The 9,662-nt window shown below is 44.5% G+C and overlaps 2 pseudogenes; both read left to right on the top strand.

The window, feature by feature from the left end:
- The first annotated feature begins 344 nt into the window (after positions 1 to 344).
- On the top strand, positions 345 to 3,787 carry LOC147639566 (uncharacterized; annotated as a pseudogene).
- Positions 3,788 to 5,966: 2,179 nt separating this feature from the next.
- On the top strand, positions 5,967 to 9,323 carry LOC147639565 (uncharacterized; annotated as a pseudogene).
- The last annotated feature ends 339 nt before the right edge of the window (positions 9,324 to 9,662 follow it).

Raw genomic sequence — 9,662 nt, 5'->3', positions numbered from 1 at the left:
CCTTGGTGCTACAGTTCCCGGATGAGGTGAGTAGGATGAGCTTTATGAGAAGACATGCTATCTTGAGGAGCTTGCCAGGAGACCCCATCTACTTCGATGATGACCTCACAGGGATGTAGTTGGAACATAGGAAATCATGCATGCCGAAGATCAAGGCGGCACGCAAAGAAGGGAAGAAGGCACATTACAGGGATGGTCACATCTACATAGATGGGAAGAGGGTCGAATAGCGCCATTTGGCCTATGAGACAAGGAGGAAGCAACATGAAAACAAAGCGATACACATAGCAGTCTGGAATTGCAACGGAGCTTTATGGACACATCCAGGGAGACTTGAGGAGGTGATGGAGCGTCGGGATATCATCTTCATGACACAGACACATGAGATCCCGGAAAGGGGCTTACCACGGGTTGAGGGCTATCAGTGGGAGTCAGCTCATCGACAGGTTATGAGACAGGCCACCTCTCGTGGCTCTGGGGGTATTGCAGTACTTTTCAGACATGGATTACATGATTATGTTCGAGTCGTAGCACGAGATCCAGAGGCGAGATACATGTGGCTTAGCCTACGCCTATCGGAGACCACATGGATCTATATCGCTCTTTGCTACTTTCCCCCAAAGGGATCGCGGTTCGCCATAGCCGAAGAGCCACATGAGCAAGAGGCCAGTGAGTCTCCATATTCTATCCTTTCTGAGGAGATCTTACATTATTCGACATTGGGCGAAGTCTTCCTGATGGGGGACTTCAATGCACGCACTCAGAGCAGACAGTGTGAGATCTACGACTTTGAGGATCCCTTGAGACTCGAGCCACTAGATACAGAGGATACAAGGACCACTCGGATCTCAGCGGATAGAGGAGCTGACAACACAGGTTATGGGCAGCATATGCTGGAGTTGGGGGCCCGACACCATCTCGTTATTTATAACGGGATGACTCAATGGCCAGATTCAGGTGGGTTGACTTGCTTTCCAGCGGGAGGTGGCAGTAGTACAATAGATTATGTGATGGGATCTCGAGAGGCAGCACTTATGGTCTCTCACTTTACCATACCACCATGCCCCATTGGGGCAGATCATACATATCTATCACTCACTTTTAGGAGCTCATTGGAGATCCACCCACCCATCACACATTTACCACGCACTATTTTCCACTTTACTCATGATTTAGCCGATGTGTATAATTATCATGTTCATGATCAGCTATTTGATTTAGACCCATCGGCACCCATGGCTATGCTCACCTCCCAGCTCTCACATGTATTGCACTCTGCAGCCGCGAGGAGCTTCCCACACCACATACAGACAGGGCGACCACCTACTCCTGGGAGAATGCCCCAGAACCGATGGTATGATGACGAATGCAGAGACCTTTATCGCAGTCTTCGGGTACAGAGGGCTCGTGGGGAGATCACGCAGAGACAGGCAGGTAGGAGGATGCACACCCTCACTCGCCGTAAGCGGCGAGCTTATGAGGAGGCTCAGTACCGGGACACATATCACATGCTTATGAGTAGTGATGTGGCCACTGCTTGGAGGAGACTTCGAGAGCCCCGTCCTCCCACACCGATCACTGATACTCAGATCTGGCAGACATATGCAGAGCGACTCTATGATGTACCTGCACAGCCCCCTATACCACAGCCCACAGAGTCATGCCCCACAGTATCCACTTTCTTCACCCCAGCTATGATCGAGAGAGCTATACGCCGACTTCAGCACGGACGGGCGACTGATCACACATGATTACAGGGAGCATCTCATTTATGCTATTGATACTCTATCCCCTTTTCTTGCTCACCTTTTTAACAGAGCTTTGTCAGAGGGATTTCCGGCTGAGTGGACGATGCATACTATTGTTCCGATCCATAAAGCGGGAGATGTACTCGACCCTGGGAATTACAGGACTATTATGATTGGTCATATATTGGCCAAACTTTATGGGGCAGTTTTGGAGGCAAAGCTGAGCACATATACAGAGAATATGGGATTGAGAGCGGCAGGACAGGCAGGCTTCCGACGGGCCTTTTCGACCATCGACCACATTTTTACATTGAGATGCCTGATTGATCAGGCCAAGGCACGGAAGCAGAGGCTTTATTGTTGCTTTGTGGACTTTCGCAAAGCATTTGACACTGTACCTAGAGAGTGCCTCTTTTGCCGACTGCAGACACTAGGCATATCCTCGGACATGATGTGGGGTATATACAGGCTCTATGAGCACGTCTTTGGGAGAGTCCGATGTCCAGGAGGCCTATCCGACACAGTTGCTAGCACCATTGGTGTAAAGCAAGGCTGCCCTCTCTCGCCCACGCTTTTTGGGCTCTATATTGATGAGGTGGTCCACTCCATCACACAGGGAGGAGGTTCTGGGGTAGAGCTATCAGGTATTACTGTCCGTACTATGCTTTATGCTGATGATATTGTCTTGGTATCCGACACACAGGTTGGGCTTCATCAGAGACATCTTGTGGCTCTTGATGATTTCTGCGCACAACAGGGTCTCACAGTGAACCTTGGGAAAACCAAGGCTATGATCTTCCACACCTCACTTGCTGTCATGAGCCACACTACTCTCACATTAGCAGGAGGGTCGGTCGAGGTAGTGAGCTCTTATGTTTACCTTGGCATTACATTTACTAGCTCAACTGGACGCTTCTCCATGGCTCAGGCAGTCCGAGACAGAGTAACCCGGGGGTATGCAGCTCTAGCTGGCCTTGAGCGTCAGTGTCACCAGGCGCATTTTCAGGAACCCCACACAAAGGGGTGGCTCTTTGATACACTAGTGACACCAGCCTTGATGTATGCAGCAGCGGTTTGGGCACCAGGGCTTGCAGTCTCCACATGGGTACAGTTAGAGAGACCACAGATCTTGATGCTCTCGAGGATGATACGTAGCAAACCATCCACCCCACATGACATTGTTCGTGCTGAGTTTGCTGCACCACCTATGGTTGTGGAGGCGCTGTTTCAGACGATCTCTTTTATATACAGGATGAGGGAGATGCCCACTGATAGACTATCCCACCGAGCTTTTGAGGCATCCAGACAACTAGCCGAGGATGGGCACACCGGATCTTGGTATGCACAGATGCTACAGTGGTTCTCACATCATGGGATAGACATTGGGCGGTTGCCACCCTTGCAGTATGATCAGTCTGCTCCACAGGGCCACCTCTCCCTCGAGGAGAGGAACAGGGTGATGAGACAGGATATATGGCAGCGTTACATACAGGAGACATGGATGACACCAGAGAGCCCACTACCACCGAAGATTCTATATTACAGAGATCACTTTATGAGCATCTCAGGGGATGGTTTTATACAGCGACCACGGTACATGGATGTATACATGCCACACAGCTCTCGTGTTGCTATCGGACAGCTACGAGTCTCATCACATCGACTGGAGATAGAGGCTGGGAGAGCGACACGGATCCCTAGAGCCGAGCGGATATGCAGGTTGTGCCGTGTAGAGGTGGAGACTGAGGACCACTTCGTATATAGATGCCGAGTCCATCAGGGGATCCGAGATAGATATGCACGATTGTTTGCGGAGCATTCCTCACTACGTCAGTTGATGGAGGCGGCGGACCAGCGACAGCTTGGCAGACTATTACTAGAGCTTCATAGTTCTCGAGAGAGACTCCTCCAGACACCCGCTCCCACTAGGGGTGGAAGACAGTCTCGCAGCTCATAGATTTTTTCCAGAGAGCTATGCCAGTGCCAACTGATGTACCGCATGGGGTGACCACACAGAGAGCAGAGGAGCTGAGAGCTAGGAGGAGACCGAGACAGACTGGATACAGAGCACCCCGACTAGAGATAGCAGCTATTCGGATGAGACACCAGATGGAGACACAGGAGAGGCTAGCTCGCCTTCGTTCAGATCCAGGATACATGTTCACACCACTCACAGCCTCAGCATCGGCGATGTATGATATCTTATATCCCTCTTATAGCACTGGATGGAGTTAGACTTAGCTCTGCATTGCATACTTGTACTACCCCTTCAGCATATAGAGATGCATATCGCCTTAGCACTCCATCCACATCCTCACCCCTACCTGTTTACATTGTTAGTATATGGGCTCCATCGATCCTTGATGATTCATAGTTGTATCCAGACACACTTTCTTTTCTTTTTCTTCTGATGACCGGAAGAACACAGTTGTATCATTTTTTGTCTCATAGGCCAACTTTGGCCTCTCGTAGACGTTAATATATCTTCCTTTCTTTCTTTCTTTCTCTCTCTCTCTCTCTCTCTCTCCGACTCTCTCTGCGGCGACAGAGAGAGAGAGAGAGAGAGCTCTAAGCTCTCTCTCTCTCTCTCTTTCTCTGTGTTGCAGAGAGAGAAAGGGAGAGAGAGCTCTCTCCCTCTCTCTCTCTCTGACTCTCCCTCCCTCTCTCTCTCTCTCTGTCGCAGAGAGAGAGAGAGCTCTCTCCCTCTCTCTCTCTCTCCGACTCTCTTTCCCTCTCTCTCTCTGCGACAGAGAGAGAGAGCGAGAGAGAGCTCTCTCCTTCTCTCTCTCTCTCTCTCTCTCTCTCTCTCTCTCTCTCTCTCTCTCTCTCTCTCTCGCAGGGAGAGAAGCTGTCTCCCTCTAGAGAGAACTGAGAGAGAGCTCTCAGTTCTCTCTCTCTCTCTCTCTCTCTCTCTCTCTCTCTCGCAGAGAGAGAAGCTGTCTCTCTCTCTGCGATAGAGAGAGAGAGAGAGAGAGAGAGAGAGAGATTGAGAGAGAGCTCAGCTCTCTCTCCCTCTCCCTCTCTCTCTCTCTCTCTCTCTCTCTCTCTCTCTGTCGCAGAGAGAGAGAGAGCTCTCTCCCTCTCTCACACACACACGCACACGCACACACACTGTTTGTGTGTGTGTGCGTGTGTGTGAGAGAGGGGGGGAGAGCTGAGCTCTCTCTCAATCTCTCTCTCTCTCTCTCTGTCACAGAGAGAGAGAGAGGGAGAGTCTCTCTCTCTCTCTCTCTCTCTCTCTCTCTCTCTCACACACACGCACACGCACACACACTGTTAAAAAAAAATAAAAATTAAAAAAGATAATCATATTTCCTTGCAGTGATGGATAGCCCTTCAAGTGGCTCTCCAATTGCTAATACAGGAGGAGATGATGTTAATGAAGTTATCATGCCTACACCTCCAGAGATCAATAATGTACGAGCTGCAAAGCAGCTTGCTAGATCAAGATGTTGTGAGAACGAAGTAGGCTCTTCAAAACGTTTGCAGATTATTCAAGGACTTAGTGAGCGTAATGATGCTAACTTCCATGAGTCCAAGGAGTATTTAGATAGGATTTGGAAAGAAGTGCAACCACCTGGTGGTGGAGGTACTCAAGACACACTTCGAGTAGAGTTAATGTTAGCAATGAGACATTTGGAGCTTAATCAACTTGAGCTCTACAAGTTTATGGATATCTTCCATAATGAGGTCATGAAGCAACTCTCTTTCTGCTTTAAAGAGCATAAGGAGCAAGTTGAAGCCTTGAAAGAGAAAGTATCCAAGTTAGAGAATGAAGTTCAAGACTTCAAAATAGGTGTTAATCGTTTGAATGCTATTGATAAAAGGATTAGCCGTATAGTGATGCCTGGTAGTTCAGAAGCACCCAATATGTAAGCTCCTCTTGGTTGATGATATTATGACATTTTGGTGATTATGATGATGATGACAAGATATTGAGACCAATTAGTGACATTCTATTTTATTTTTGAGAATGTTTAAAATTGTTTATCTTGATATTAGTGTCTTTTTGTCTTTTTTGTGTAATATAACAACAATGATGTATATTTCAAATACCTTATTAGGTAGATAGAAGGATAGATAAATTGCAAGGATTTCTAGCCACGTAGATAGATTGGATAGAAAATATCTAATGTATCTAATATAAGATATCTAATTTTCTTCCATTTGAAATAGATGGCACTTTCTAGACCACGATTCTTGACTCCTAGACATGCAATGCGTAGTAGATTGTGCGCTGCTTCTCAAAAAGCAAGACAGGCAATCGCACGGGCTAGGGTTCGAAGATCTCTACATGGGATTGACTTTTCAAATGACTTGAATTCAAGGGTCTATATCAATGAGCAAGGAGAAAGCGATGCACGTCCTGTTAATCCTATTCATGAAGATATTGAAGCAAATCGATCCTTGCAAGATGTCCACATGCAACCTCAAACTGCTCTAAGAGAGGGTGACTACTCTAAAGTTGAGAACTATTGCCTTTCTATCTATAGCATGTACCCACATTCTGTGGACTTAAAGCATAGCTCCATGCTTGCTGTTTACCATGGAAAATGCTTACTTCACAACTTGGGTGGCTTAGATTTCAATTGTTCAATATGTGGTGCTTTTGCTTGAAAGGCGGAAGGAAAGTCTAAACGAACATTTGTGGGAAAGTTTTGTTGCTCATCAGGCCAAGTCAGTTTGCTTGCTTTGAGTGATCCACCTATGGAGCTTGAAGAATTGATGCAAGGGACTACTGCTAGAAGCAAGAGATTTCTTAAAAACATAAGGGCATACAATAATGCATTAGCTTTTGCCTCATTGGGAGCCCATGTCGACGAGCAATTCACTCGAGGTAGAGGTGTATACACCTTCAAAGTCCATGGTTCAGTCTACCATAACATTGGGCCTATGATTCCAGGGGAAACAATAGATCAAATCCCTTGCTTTGCTCAATTATACTTTTTTGATATAGAGAATGAGTTGAATAATAGATTACACCATGTACCAACAGTAGATAGAGATGACCTTTTCCTGTTTGTCTTCACCGTCATGAAGGATATTAGTAATGGTTTGAATAATTTTATGCATAGATATGAACTCAAATATTTATGTAAGCAAGATGAGAGAAGTGGAGGAGTTATATTTAATGTTTTTTGTGGCTGGATCACATTTTTGTCAATGGTATGGACTACACCTATATATATTGTACCCAATTTACTTGATCATTTGGAATGATTTTAACTTCTAAAAAGAATTGTAGATGTTATCTTAGTATAGGAACCATAATATATACCTCATTATTACGCTTTCTTAATTGCTAAAAGGTTCATAGTGTCATGGTTCAATCATGTGTTTTATCAAACATTTAGCATTGTCTTTAAATAAAAGTATTGAAAAAATAGACCAATAAAAGTATGGGTCTATTAAAAAAAAGACCAATAAAAGCTTTTTTTAAATTTTTTTTGTAAAAGTGCAAAATTCTATACGAATCATATTGACAAAATATAACATATATTTTTAACAAAAAATTTATTTCTATTCTCCTTCATACCAAAATTGTTTTCAATGTTACGACATCAACTAAAAATACTATAAAAGCATATATATATGTGTATGTGTGTGTGTGTGTGTGTCTGTGTGTGTTACACACACACATTCTTTCTTTAGGATTCTTGTCCTTGTTCTTCTTCTTCTTCTTCTTCTTCTTCACTCACACACTCTCTCTCTCTCTCTCTCTCTCTATATATATATATATATTATTTTTTTAAAAAAAATTATTTATTTATCTCCCCCCCTTTGCTCTTGCCCCCCCTTTCTCTCTCCTCCATGAGCATTCTAAGGAGAAAAGGGAGGATACAATGAGATTCATCCCAAAATTAAAATACGGGTGATAGCCACAGCGAAAAAAGCAGATGAGGGAGGGCTCGTGTCCGTGTGTGCACTACAGAGCCTAGACGAGAGTTAAATGCTGCCTGTGGGTGCTGGATGTTATTGGGGAGAAGGGCTGCAAGAAGAAAGCCGGCCAGCAAGGCCTATATGTATGGGGAGCTCATGAAGAACAACCACCGGTTTAAAAATGGTGCTACTTCTCTCCAAGCAGGAAAAGTGCTTCATATTAAGGTCTAAAATCGTGCTCCTCCATTAGCAGAAATCGCACTACTACCCTTAATGAAAATCGCGCTCCTCGGTTGTCTAAAATCGCGCTCCCATGCAGTTGGAAATCGCGATTTCACTCAAAAGGAAATCGTGCTTTTCGGCCTTATATAAAAAATCATTTTTTTAAAGTTTTTTCCTCCTCTTTTAGGTAAAAGAAAAAACTAAGGGGTGGTTTATATATAGAATAAAGTTTGAAGTGCGACATATAAAATGATATGCGCCTATATGATGTACGTATCAGATTGTTTTGAAGCGAAAAGCCTTCGGTAGTGTTGGAGTTTGTTTTTGTGATCCTTAATTATAATCTAAGGTGGTTGTGGATAAAAACTGTAAGGTTCAGAGAAAAGAAGTGGAGATGGAAGTCGTATGCTTGGGTGTCTGAAGACATGAATTGATGAGTAGATCACCTTCCATACTATGAAGAGGGTGTGTGTGGGCTATGAGACATCAGATACTGAGCATGTTTTCTTTCATGCACATGTTTGAGAGCAAGGGAATATATGTGTGTTGCTGTGGACTACACTGTCCTCCTGTGTTTGGAAGAGCATGAGCAAGTGAGTGCATGTGGGCTTGGGATAAACAACTGCATAGACAATCAAGTGGAGCATGAAGGTTGAGGATTAGAGAGAGGACCTTGTCATCATTTTCTTTCCATGATTGGTCTTGTTCTCTTGGGGTTTTGGAGTTGTTGTTTTGGATCAAGTCAGTGATGATCTTGTCCATGTTATGGCCATGCGGGTGAAGGTCTTTAGCTTGCATCTGGAGACGGCCTTGTCCCAGATCTCTTTCATGTTTTGTTACCTGGGTTTGGGCCAGCTAAGAAGGGAAATATTATATGATTGTTTAACCAATCATGTACGGTGCCTTTGGACCCTGAATTGAAGGGTTTCTGTGTACGTGTGGCTTGTGTCTAGGTGGTGTGGTGAACAGTGCAAGAATTGTGTCCAGCTACATTCCTCCTCTTTTAGGTAAAAGAAAAAACTAAGGGGTGGTTTATATATAGAATAAAGTTTAAAGTGCGACATATAAAATGATATGCGCCTATATGATGTACGTATCAGATTGTTTTGAAGCGAAAAGCCTTCTATAGTGTTGGAGTTTGTTGTTGTGATCCTTAATTATAATCTAAGGTGGTTGTGGATAAAAACTGTAAGGTTCAGAGTAAAAAAGTAGAGATGGAAGTCGTATGCTTAGGTGTCTGAAGACATGAATTGATGAGTAGATCACCTTCCATACTATGAAGAGGGTGTGTGTGGGCTATGAGACATCAGATACTGAGCACGTTTTCTTTCATGCACATGTTTGAGAGCAAGGGAATATATGTGTGTTGCTGCAGACTACATTGTCCTGTGTTTGGAAGAGCGTGAGCAAGTGAGTGCATGTGGGCTTGGGATAAATAACTGCATAGACAATCAAGTGGAGCATGAAGGTTGAGGATTAGAGAGAGGACCTTGTCATCATTTTCTTTCCATGATTGGTCTTGTTCTCTTGGGGTTTTGGAGTTGTGGTTGTTTTGGATGAAGTCAGTGATGATCTTGTCCATGTTATGGCCATGCGGGTGAAGGTCTTTATCTTGCATCTAGAGACGGCCTTGTCCCAAATCTCTTTCATGTTTTGTTACCTGGGTTTGGGCCAGCTGAGAAGGGAAATATTATATGATTGTTTAACCAATCATGTACGGTGCCTTTGGACCCTGAATTGAAGGGTTTGAGTGTACGTTTGGCTTGTTTCTATGTGGTGTGGTGAACAGTGCAAGAATTGTGTCTAGCTACA

The sequence above is a fragment of the Cibotium barometz genome, chromosome 4, assembly GCF_041138505.1.
Source record: "Cibotium barometz isolate CiBa-2024 chromosome 4, ASM4113850v1, whole genome shotgun sequence".
Classification (NCBI taxonomy): Eukaryota; Viridiplantae; Streptophyta; class Polypodiopsida; order Cyatheales; family Cibotiaceae; genus Cibotium; species Cibotium barometz.
The sequence above is the reverse complement of the archived record's forward strand: the minus strand, read 5'-3'. Positions and strand labels throughout refer to the sequence as shown.